This window comes from Colletes latitarsis, chromosome 4 (assembly GCF_051014445.1).
Source record: "Colletes latitarsis isolate SP2378_abdomen chromosome 4, iyColLati1, whole genome shotgun sequence".
Classification (NCBI taxonomy): Eukaryota; Metazoa; Arthropoda; class Insecta; order Hymenoptera; family Colletidae; genus Colletes; species Colletes latitarsis.
Genome location: NC_135137.1, coordinates 42,727,625 through 42,740,301, shown reverse-complemented (window position 1 = coordinate 42,740,301; position 12,677 = coordinate 42,727,625). Strand labels below are relative to the sequence as shown.

General features: G+C 48.4%; 1 protein-coding gene across 3 annotated transcripts in view; it reads right to left on the bottom strand.

Annotated features, from left to right (window-relative positions):
- Retn (retained) overlaps window positions 1–12,677 on the bottom strand; it is an 88,393-nt gene that overhangs the window by 12,458 nt on the left and 63,258 nt on the right. The gene's annotated exons all lie outside the window — the stretch shown is intronic.

The window sequence follows — 12,677 nt, the reverse complement described above, 5'->3', positions numbered from 1 at the left end:
CAAATTTCTACCATTGTAATCCGTGCGGGGCGTTTGAGATGATCGTGTCCCAAGTTACGAAAACTGTCATGGAGGTTGCGCGAAAACGAGGTCCACGAAAATGCAAGAGCCAGAAAGGAAGGCGTAGGAGGCGGTGGTGGGAGAGTCATTGTTCGGCACCAAGCAGAAATCCGCGAGCAAAGGGGGGAGAGAGAGATGTAAAGATAAGGAGAAAGACATGGCGAGGGGAGAAAGAAAAGGGAGAAGGACGGAGGGAAGCATGGGAGAAGAAGGAGGCGAAGGGAAGAGAGAAGAGGCATTTCAGGATGCGATTACGACTTTTCTTGGTAGGGCGTCCAATCAGCAGTTATTTTTATAATGACCGCCGCCACCGCCGCCACCGCCGCCGCCACCGCCGCCACCGCCGCCGTCGCGGCCGCGTCCCGCCAGCGCATTTGAGCCGTAGCGAGCCGCAATGGTGGCCATTGCATGCTCGCTTCGACCAGCCAAACTAGCCATTCGACTGGCGTACAGGCGTTATGTACTATCGTTGTACATAATTTCGCGCGGTTCGTCCGGAACAGAGGAGGTGGGTGAGACTGCCACGATATACGTACCGAGCCACCCTACTCGCTCACCCCTATTAACCTTTTCGTTCGCGCGAAAGTCGAGTTCTTTTCGAATGAATTCGACTTGGGTTGATACCACGATACGAGACGTTGAAACTACGTCCTGACGTTTCTCGAGGAAACTTGACCGGCTCCATTCCTACCAACGACCCTGAGATTCTATCGCAGTTCCAATTCACCGAGCGTAACCCGCGGCGGCAGCATAATGGCGGGCTGTGGCTTTTCACGCTATCGTGAAAAATTAATATTCTTTTATCTATTCGCTCGCGCCGTCCATTGCATATTCAGCGAACGAGGCCTGACATGAAACGAACAAACCTAAACGTTCTCGCGTACTCGTAATATTCGAATTCGCGCTGCCGAATTAATTTTTAGCATTTTGGTATCATTTAAAACAACAGATGTTAACGAGACACAGTGTGAACGCGAAAAAAGCTCTAGAATTCAAAGGTAATGACAAGGTTCTTTCTTCGTCCACGATCGAAGCGAAACGAGCGGTCCTCGATGGTACAGCCGACCCATCGACGCGCGCCAAGGAGAGGGTAATTGGTATACGAAACAAAATGTTGCATTTTATGGGTTATTGCGAAGTATATTGGGCGGGCAGGATTGGTGGGCCGGGGGAGTGCCCGATCTAATAACGATCGACTATGTCGGAGGCCTTTATTAACCGACGCAGAAACTGCGGCCTGCGCGGCCGTTTTAAAAGCCTTTCAGTCGCGCGCGAAACGACTTTTCCCAGAATCTCGCGTGACGACCCTAGAATCTATCGAATAAACTGCCGACGGACTATTCCCCCTCGCGTTACCGTATGCTGCGCCCTTCCCTTCGAACTTTCTTCCACAATGGCCTATAATTTCGATTCCTTATCGAAACGTTGGCGGTTTTGCGTTGAAATTTCGATATTTTTTATCGCTGTATAATTTATTTTCGAAGCAAGATGGTTTTCAGACTTCGAGCCGAGTGAAACGAGGTCGTTAAAACGTTCGGGAAAAAACATGAGTCACACACATTCTTTCATAATGATTTATGCTATCCGAAAATCTTTCGTAGCATCGTTCGGAGATTATAGAGTTATTCTAGTTGTCTTCGCAGTCATCAGGGACAGAAGAAAGCTGACGACCCCGTTCGTACGAATCAAATTTTACTTCTCTTCTAGTTCGGTTAATTTTCCTCGAATAGTTTTACTCTTTTTTAATTAACGGTTCGAAAAGCGCCTGACCAAGAAAGATCTTGCGTAGAATCTTGAGTAGAATTTCTTCGAGTACCAACGAGGTCAAAGCTAAAGATTTAGCTTTAGAAGTCGGTCGAATCTTTCCCTATCCTGATTCAAAGCCAATCATCGCGAAGATTACCAAACACATCATCTGCATGACTGTCTTCTAGCAAGAAGCATTCCGTCGGCAGATTAACGAACCATCATCGTCCACTTGGTATCCGCTTAATAACGTTCTGGTCGTGTATGCTTCGCGATCCTCGAACGGACAAAAGAAAAGACGACAAGGGAGAGTAGACGGCGAAGAACGTCGTTGAGGAGCATGAAATGGAGGAAGAAAACGGGGAAAAAAAGAAACGACAAAGGCGGGAGCAAAACTGAGAGAGAGAATGTCTCTCCGTGCGGGTTAACTTCGTTAGCGCTCGGTATTATCAGAGGAGCGAAAGACCCAAGATTGGCATTGCGAGGAATAGCCGGGAGGGGGTGGAGTTTCATATGAAATACACGCGACATTTACGGCCTCTACAGACTTGGGCCCCTGAAAAGACGCAAACGTATTATAAATAGATCTTTTCTCCCCTCCCTGTCCCTGTTCAGTGTACACCCTTTACACCATCTTGCACACAGTCTCTCTTTCCTTCGTCTTCGTCCTTCGGTCTCGAACACCGAGAAGGGTCCGCAGGAAAAAGGGAGAGGACGGGAGTCGCCGCCGCGAACAGTGCTACAATCTGCTTTATAATCTTGTTAGGATTTCGCGGAAATATTGGCGTAATTTACGATCCGTCTTAACGGAGTTAACTGTCAAGGGAGTCGCGATAGAACGTCGAGGGGTTGCGCCGGGTCTCGCCTCTGCCTCGTCAAACGCGAGTCGAGTAGACACGCGTCTCCTCTCTCTCTTTATTGCCTCCCTTCCTTTCCGCCTCTTTTTGTTCGCAAAAGATCCCTAATGCGAGTTCTGGTTAACGCTTTAACATTGTTCGTTCCCTCGGGTCTTTAACCCTTGCATCGACAAAACAAAATTTGCAAAATTGTTCGATTATCGGGGGACCTGACTACTCGAAGCAAAAAGATATACATAATTCTAAACAGTGCTGAAATTATTACATTGTTAGTCGCTACGTACATAAATATTGTCTTTTTTCAATTGGAAGATAAACTAGAAATTATTCTAGTGCAAAGTATCGGCTGCCTGCTTAACATATATCGGTAATAACAGTATACCCAACAAAAAAACAAATAACGTACGTGTATTATAATTCCCCAAGCATACAAATAACGAGGTATCTTTCCACAGAATTAGCAATCGAAATTATGTTAAACAGACAGTAAAATGATCGTGTGGACTGGTCATTAATATTTCTAGCGTCCACGCGTCCATGGGAGGGTTTAAAAATTCGTCGCGACGCGATCTCGATATATCGTTGGCTGGAGTCGGATTATCGGGCCGTGGGTCGATCCTGTCGGTGGTAGGAGTCTTGCTATCGAGGCATCGAAATCTCTCCGACTAGAATAGAAGATCCCCCGCGAACCTCCCCGGAGCCACTTGTTGCTCGCCGATCAAATAATTGTATCTCCGTCGGTGGCAACCCCCTGGACCGTCCCCGGGAGTAGCTTACGTCTCGTGGGTGGCATCCTCGGTCTCGTTCCAGTCCCCCAGTCCCCTAATCCAGGAAAACAAAACGACCCTACATCGCGTGCCACGAACAACCAAGCAAATAGCGTCATCCTTTCATTTAATTCAGTCTCGGATCTAAATTATCATTCGCATCAAACTTTTAACCCTATCAAATTGTATCTTTTAACAAGGATTAAAAGAGAAACCACCCCTCGTATCAGAGTAGCTCTGAAAGCCAGTCTGGTAGTTTACAGCGTTGTTTGTTGTTTGTCGAAAAGATGACTTGATCTCAGATTCAAATAATTCGCTTACTTGGATGCAATTTCCTGAACGTTTCGCTTTAAGAATTTTTTCAGCTTGGAGAAAAGTCCTTCGCTATCCGTATATGGTTGACGTGGCGATCAACGCGTTAATATTATAATACTACAGGTATAATCCTGCTCAGAACTGTAATAAATAACAGTTTCGCGCGTTCTTGACGTTCGTTTCTTGACTCAGCTGCCAACCAGAATTAGTATCCGTGCACGATTCTATCCGTTGTACGTCCGCGTACGCGTCGGGGGATGATGTTTCCGGGCGACGTGGATCGGGACAGCACTTCAGAAGATAGACAAAACACGATCCGCAGCCAGGGCGTGGCGCGCGAAGGAATAATTCCAGCTCGTCCGTCTTCGTCCGTCTTTCTTTCGGCTTGTCTTCCTCCTCCTGTTGGTCCACGGAACTCGCAGAGGCTACGACTTGGGTGGGCCACGACTCGATAGCAACGGTGGAGCCGCGACCTATATACGCCGCGTCGCCTTCACTAGCCGAGCAACAATTAAATTATATCGCGAGCCATAAACTGATATATGATAATTCTTTCTGCGGATCGATCGGAGTCAAGGAGAGGTTTTCCTAAAACTTGAGTGCAATTTTCTCGATGTTTCGAGGACGAACGAGGAACAAAAGGAGAACGAAGGAGACATGGAGCAGTTTCGAGCGTCGTCGTCTGTTTGCTCGCGGGCGGCTGGTACGCCGTGACTCCATGGTCGCCATCGCGAGCATGAGGGATGCGCGGCTCAGAGAACTGCCAGGCACTTGCCAACAATGTGGTGAAGCTTTGATGTGACGTAAAATGGCACGTTAACCGGTACTCTGTCGCTGTACGGGCGACTGCTCCCGCAACTTTAGTTCGATGTACGCGCGAAAAGCGTTTTCGACTCTGCTTTGATATACAGAACATCAAAAACGAAACATTGTTCGAGCAATTGACAGTGGCTGTCGTTGGGAACGAACGATCGAACGAAGCCGGAGATCTCGAACGTTAACTCCCGGTCCGTTGGTCCGATCCAATGTGTCGACGAGTTCTCGGGAATTAAAGCTTCCGAGAAGCTGCGAAGAGAAGACGTACGCGGCTATTTACAGGGTTATAAAATGCCAATGCAGACCGCGATACTGCGGCCGAGTCGCGTTATTGTCCGATGCCAGGCGTAAATCAACCTGTATATCGAGCTCCGCAGAAATAACTCTCGATTCGCGCTTGTCATTCTGCCAAAATAAGGGTTTAAGCTCGTCATTGCAACGAGCACCGCGTCGCGTCACGACCCAAATATTCCCCGCGGGTTCTATGGCCGCGGCGCGTTCTTCTCCTCTATCGCGACGCGGATTCGTCAAGGATCGTAAACGCGCCGATACGGCTGTGAGCTTTAACGACGTTAATCGCGCCAAGGCGGCTCGTCGCGCGGTAATTACCTCCGCTTGATCCTTTTGCCGCACGTAACCCGGTCGAGTCTTTGAAGAAAAGCTCGTTAAACGACGCCCCGAAAGCTTATACGCTCGAATCGTTTGCAGTGCTCGCGACGCGCTTACCACGAAACCAGACTCCTCGGTATCAACGACGATACGCTTTTAAAGGGGTAGTTTCTTTTTTGACCGAATAAAATTGCCACGCAAATATGATTCGACGCGAGTGGATAAAATGTTATTCCATCTGGAAGGAATCCCAGAGAAAAGAGTATTCGCGTCAAAGAAGAGAGGACGAAGGAGGCAAGGGTCGAAGAGAGAAAGAGAAAGCGAAAGAACATAGACGAAGGTGCGGGAGGCGATATATCAAGAACCCCCAGAGCGATCGGCACTGTTGTGAAATATTAATAAGCAAATTAGTTCAGACTTAGTGGCCCCGCCAATACTAAACCGGCAGGATGAAAATGGCCGTTGGCTGTCTAGAACGCTCGTATTTCACTTCCCACGCCTGGCCGCATCGACGAGGCCGCAGAACGCGGAACCCGTTCTCCGATTTCTTCCACGCGTCCGTAACAACCCTTTGCGCGTCTTCGAGTCCGCTTCGACGTGAGAGGCACGATCGAAGCCGCGAGTCGCGACGAATCGCGAAAAAGGAGAGCCCGAACGATCATTCTTGTCACAGGCCGTCGAATCGCGCACAGGCAGGAGAACGGAGTGGGAAGGTGCAAGTCGAAGCGAAGGCAAACTGTAGGAACAAGAATTCGACAATTACGTCACGGGAACGTAACGGATGATCGGCGAGAACGGCCGGCGCGGCGTCGAGACGTCTAGAATGTGCGAACGTCATCCTGCTAAATGCTTTTCGCTCGGCTCGGGGAGCTCGCGTGCGCGAGCTATCTATAGCACTGGAACGTGCCGGAGAGCCGTCCTGGGCTCTCTCTCTCTCTCTCTCTCTCTCTCTCTCTCTCTCTTTCTCACGGATGCTGGAAGCCACCCGGTCACTTGTCCGCCGCTGGAAAATGTAGGTCGAATTCGAGCACGAGCGAGAAACTAATTGGACAGGTGTACTAACGCCGCCCGCTACTTCCGCTCGACCGCTTCGAGACCTTGTGCCACGCGCGCAACCTGCTCCACCGATTCGACCATCGAGCTGCTCCTTCTTTTCTTTCACCTCCAAATCGACCATGTCGAACTTTTCTTTCGTTTAATCACTTGTTGTGATCCCGTAGAACTTTGAACTTTCTTAACCCTTCGAGTCCGACGCTTGTACAATGTACGATTTCGGAATCTTTGTTCTCACGTTTCTAGTATATTTTTATATTTCTCTTAAAACAAGTAGAAATTAGACAGAACTCTTCTCGTTTATCGAGCCACGAAGGTTGTTCCGGACGATCGTGTTACGAAATAAGTGGAGCAGTTTCGACGCAGCGTGGGAGATGAATTCGCTAAAGGGCGAAACTACTCCAGTCGGTCGAATTCCTCGGTAATTTTCTGAAAAATGACACGATTTACATGACGGGGCCTGGTTTAGGTTAGCATGCGAACGAAAATCAACTACTGGTGGTTGGAATGTCGGCGGTTTGGTCAGATCTCATCGGATTCGCATTATAATAATTAATGTCGAAGGAATTTTTGGGCTTCTGCACGAAACCGTGTCGATCGCCACGCAGCCTGGACCACGTTTGCTCCGAGGCATCAATCATCATCCGGTGAACGAATAATTGCCGATGATTGCTCACCCCTTTTTTCCTCGTGGCCGAGCGGAGGAGTCACGGATTCTCCGGTACCACTAATCAAATCTTATCACGAAACTTCTCGGAAATACGAGAACGATCGGATGGGCGTTTCTCCGATTCGCAAGCACTGAACGGGGTCGACTATGCCTAATAATCAACCACGTAAAAGAATCAAGACTATTTTACGTTTCGAAGATGGAGCAAGCCCTTAAAGGAGCGTTTCCCGCGAAGAACGGGACGAGAGGAAAGTCTGTAGGGGATGACCCAAGGATGAATTTCGCTGTCGTGGAACGGACGGTGCAATCCTTTGGCCGCTACCAGAAAGGAGGAGATACCGTACGCAGGATCCTGTAATCCTAACGTAATCCCGACTTAAGACCCTCTAAAAACAGCGGGTGGCCCCTAAGCAGCCTGATCCGTGATTCAGCAACGACGCGAAGCGCGAGCGAGCGAGCGAGCAAACTGCGGTGGTGCGAGAGAGCCTGGAAATCCGTATTGGCTCTCTCCGTTTCCGAGAAAACATTTAGAGGAGGTTTACGAGCGATCCGTCAAAGAGGAAATCCATCACTCGCAGGACCGGGAGAGTCCGCCCATCGTCGGGACTCGACGATGCGCGCTCGCGCGCGGGCTAGGACTTTATTTCGTTTTATGGAGGTAACCGTGGATGGGTGTTTATGGACAAGCTGAATTGACTCTGTCTGTCGTCGTCGAACATCCACGCTGGCTCGTACGTTTGCTCGACAAGGTCGTAAACGCGATAAAACGACATTGGAGCGGCTCGCGAAGATACAAATAAAGGTAGAAACTCGAGGCGCGCGGAACGGACGAAGACCAGTCGCTAGAGAAACGAGCGACTCTCTCGTTTCTTCGAACGATTCGACAGGAAAAAGCCCGTTATCGTTCCGTATCTTCTAATCGTGCTTCGGCCACTTAAAATCGAACGTCTCGTATCGATGGTCCCCGGCCGCTACGTTTGCAGATTCAATTTTCAGATCCTGTACGCGTCGCTCAAGGCGACGAAACGTGGGCTGCAACGACCCCGGCCGTCGAAACTTCTATTATCCATTTGTTTTCACAACCTGCGTCTCTAATTTATAGCTATCTATTTATACAGGGTGTCTCTGAAAGTTATGTACTTCTAAGAATTTGTTAATCGAATCGATTTCCATGAGTGCGGGAGCAAAGAGCAGAGGTCTCGTTTCCCGCAAGGTTGTCTCGCGTCTCACAAAGACGCGCGAGAGACCGTGGCGTACCAGCAGGGATCGTAAACCGTCCGAGAATGGATCTACTCGAATAAAAGTAAAATAGCGTCGTACGAAAGAGGAGCTGCCTTTCGGCACAGAGGAGCACAGCGTCTCTCTCCTCTCGACTTTTATAGCCGTCCCTTTGGACCGGTCGAAGATCGATTCTCGGTAGTGGTGCAACCCGTATGAATTTTAATATTTATTATGTAATAAAGCCTCCGAGAGAGACGGACTGCCGTTCGTTTCGTCGAGCTTTTGATTCTTCCCTCGGTGTTATCCAACAATCGAGAAAGGCCGTCGCGTGTCCGCGATTCGCCGTTGGTCCGCGGAGGCGAAACTATTTTCGCGAACCAACGCTCAAAAACTAGTTGCAATAGGTGGTGTATGCCGTGACGACGCGCAGTTATCGAGAAACGGTGTACGAACGTGCTCCCGGCACAAAATACCGAATAATAAGAAAAGCACGAGAAAAAATAATGCCCCGGAACGAACAAGGAGAAAAAAGATCGCGCGTCGACAAATCACGTCGTCCCTTTTCGCGTTGCATAACGAAAGCGCAACTCGCCGTTCGCGTGTATTTTGTTAACGTATGAGGGCGCGATGTCGCGGATGCGAATCGATGGAAAACGAAACAGACTCTTTGATTAACGTTTAAGGGTAACGAGCGAGCAACACGGTAGCCCGTAAACCGCTTTTCGACGATTTCCTGGGCCAAGCTAAATGTCTCGCGTGACTCAAGGTTACGATCGATGCAATTATCGTTATTTACTATAAACGAATCTCTTAAATACACCGATATACAAGTTCGGGGTATTTAAGAAGAGAAATACACAAATTAAAACTCAAGTTCGAGATAGAAAGCGCGCTCGCGAAAAATATTTCTACGGGTCGCGACCAAGCGGTCTAGAAGTGCGTTGCTCGCTTTGAGAAAAATACGTTTTTACGCGCCGCGGGCAACGCATTAGCCGCGCTCGGAACACGTGTTCGGCACGAACACTTTTCTCTACACACTTGTGAACAGGCACGTCGTGCGTGCCGTCTGCGTACACAACGCGGGTTACATAGGTTACGGCGTTCCCTCGCACCTCCATTCTTCTCGATACTTTGTACGTCTCCGGAGATTATCCAGCCTGCGACGGATTCTGAAATGGAAAAACCACCGAGCGAGCGAACCCTTTCATGCGCGGCCGCGCCGCTTTACGCTTTCTGGATCAACGCGCTACCTAAGTGGAGAGCGAAACAAAAGTAGTATGGCGTTTAACGCTACATTTACGGATCTTGATTGTACATATTTCTAAAATCTAGTGTTAACAAAGTTTCGTAAACACCCAGGAAGTTCTTTTCATAATCGCGATGTGCGTCGCTTAGTCCGGCGTGCGTCGCATGAAACGATTAACTGGGTTTAAAAAACTAAAACAGTGTATCGAACGCGAAAACCTTATCGCCCGTTGAAATTGAGCGGATATCATTAATGCGGGGAGAGCTCGTGGGAGTGTTGGCGCGTAACTGCCGGCCCGGGGAACATCGAGGTTGAGGAACGCGCGCGGCAGGAGGAAGAGGAGGGACCCAGAGGAGTAAGATAATAACGTATTCGACGGAGAATGGCATTGCTCTCGCACGCGGTCATCCGCCGCAGTATGAATTACATCGGCGATTGAAACTCGTTCGCGATGAAAAAAGCAACCAAGAGACCCCGGGCTGTCGGAGGTGCTGGGATTTGCATATTAAATGGCTTGAGATTTATAACGGTCGGCCCAGAGAGGTGCTAGCAATACGCGCGATAAATAAAGAACGTTCCTCTTCGATAGACGCACCGAAGAGCCCGTGACTGTTCTTCGCGCCGCGCCGCGCCGCGCCGGCTGCCTCCTCTTCTTTCCGATCCTATTCACCGAACAGCGGAAACGAAGCATCCTTGATAGGCTAACGATACTCCCCTGTCGCTCGACCATCGTCGACAATTTTTATTCCCTCCATTTAGGATGGTCGACGCTCCGAAAGTAGTTTGATAACTGTTGCGACGAACGCACGGTGGGCTCGCCCCACTTGTCGTTTCACCGGATTTCGGAATCGCGAGCGTGTCGTTCCTCGAAACAAACCGGTTTCCAGATATCGCCGCTGATTATGCCCTATTTACTCGAATTTGTGCGTTCCGCCTGCCTCATAGTGTCTACTACCGCATCGAATTTAGAGGTCATCGAGAGATATGTAACTTCCCATCGATGATTAACTTTGAATATACGTAGATGCAGCCAGGCTAGATTTCCAAGGAGTTGGAAGTAATCCAGCGCACAGTCATTTATCGAGTATACTTAATCCTACGACATGGGTTGTGCCAATAAACATGCAAAATTTCACAAAGTCTGACAACTCGTAGAGCTCCCAAAATCGTTTTAAATTTGTCTTCGTCTTGGATTACGACGCGATTCTACATTTTCAAAACGGAATTCGATTCGTGGCAATTAATTCGATCGAGATTCGATACGAACGAGCTGTAAGATAGCTATTCGAAGAGGGCGTCGATAACAAACATAGATTGCCGATAGCTTGGCTAATATAGCCGGATGTGATGAATGGTCTTTTATTACCCATGGACGTGGCCGAGGTGTTATGAATCGCGTTAGCGTCGAATCATTGTTCGCGTCGGCACAATAACGGGCCCCGCGGGGGGTTCTCGCCCCCAGCCTCTCCCGTTGAGCTTCTACCCTTTATTCTCTCGTACTGTCTACCCTTTTTTCCGCGCGATTTTATAATCGAGCTCGTAAAGACCGCGTCATTCGTAGATCAATCGACAGTAATTGCGAATTTATACTTGGCAGCGTTGCCAGCCAGCTTTGTCCGCGAGGTATTTCTGAAATACGATCGATCGTATTCCCTACCTTCGTATTTCTTCGATCCACCGACGTATTATATCGTTCCGTGTCGAATCCTTTGTAAGTTTTACTTGGAGCTTTTACATTCTCGACATTTTCCCCTTTCTTTTCCACGATCTTGCGATATAATTTCATTTGTTGATTGTATACGTCAAAGGTGTTATCTGAGTCGTGAGTCAGGCATGTAGATATTTCGCGATACGCAAACTGCATAGTGCACTTTGCATGCATTTATATCGTGTAGAATGATACTGAATTCTGTTTCAAATAAACGTTAATTACCTTCGATACTCACTGACAGAGACCGTGACCCTAAGCAGAATGATCTATCCGTTGACGTATTTTGAATCGTAAATGTAACGAGTTTTATCTTTGCTGCTTCTTCGTACGGCCCCAACTCGACCTCCTTAAATTACTCGTAAACTATTGGACACATGAAAATATCTTCATATATCATCTTCTAGCGAGGTGAAAAGTATGATGTGTAGGATATTTGTTCAAACGACATTTATTAGCGTGCAAATTCAGTTTCGTAAGTACTTCCACGAATTTTTTAAACACTCTGACCGCGAAACAGTTTACGATATTGAGAATGGACGAGTCGGAGGCCTTGCCGTGTACGTTATTTAAAATTCTGCGTTTGATAAACGATCGTTGTTCTACTCGGAAACAGTTTAAGAAGTTGCTTCCCTCCTCTCCTGCCGGAAGATAGATATCTTGTCGTTACAACCGATGTTTTAGTCAGGTGTAAAGGATTCGGTAGACGCGTGATCGTGCTCATTAGGAATTCCGGCGATCAACGTTTCGACGAGGGTTGCGTTTTGTCGTTGCGAAAATTACGAGGCATTATTCACGCTGTTCGCGGCGGCGCGGCGTTTTAAAGGCAACGCGACACACGTGCGACCCGCATCTCGTTTCCTGCACACGTGGATTCCCGGGACGTTTCGCGCCTAGCCGCGTCCGAACGCCTCGTAAACGTCCACGTGGTTGAAAGGTTCGATAACACGTTGCATCTGCCTCCGTCGGACGATCCGAAATTAGATTCCGAGATGGTCGAAACAACCAAGCCGCGAAACTTTGTCCTCCCGTTACTCCTCGATCAGAGGATTTCTCATTTTTCAACGTCCACCCAAGAACGTTTAGACATTTCGTTTTTGTAAGCATCTATCCGTGAAAAATTGCCCAACGCGATCGTTGAAAACATACAGCAGCAAAGCAAACATGTTCGACAGATCTCTCGTAAAATCTGTAAAGCCTTGTTGTTATCGTTATTATTTAATCAATTAACGGTTGCGAGTCCTTGATACCATCTTGCAATAAATAAAAAAAGAGCGAGGAAAGGGAAATTTGTGTCTCGCTCGCAAGAGTTCGTTGCGCCGAGGAGAGATCGAATCGCGCGCTGGTGACTCGTCGTCCCAGCTTGGCCGCGAGTCGCACGGCGTATTCACCGAATTCTAAATACCTTGGCACGGTTTCCGAAGTTCGCGCGACGACGCGAATACCGCCGCGCGACAATGCAGCGGTTGGTTGTCGGCAGGTGCGCAAGCTATAAATAACCGGCAGATATCGTTTTCGCGCCGATTTTTTCATTCACTCGTAACCCGATTTCTGCGAGAAAAATAAGAAACGATATCCAATTTAAAAATATACCGCATTGTCCCGATAC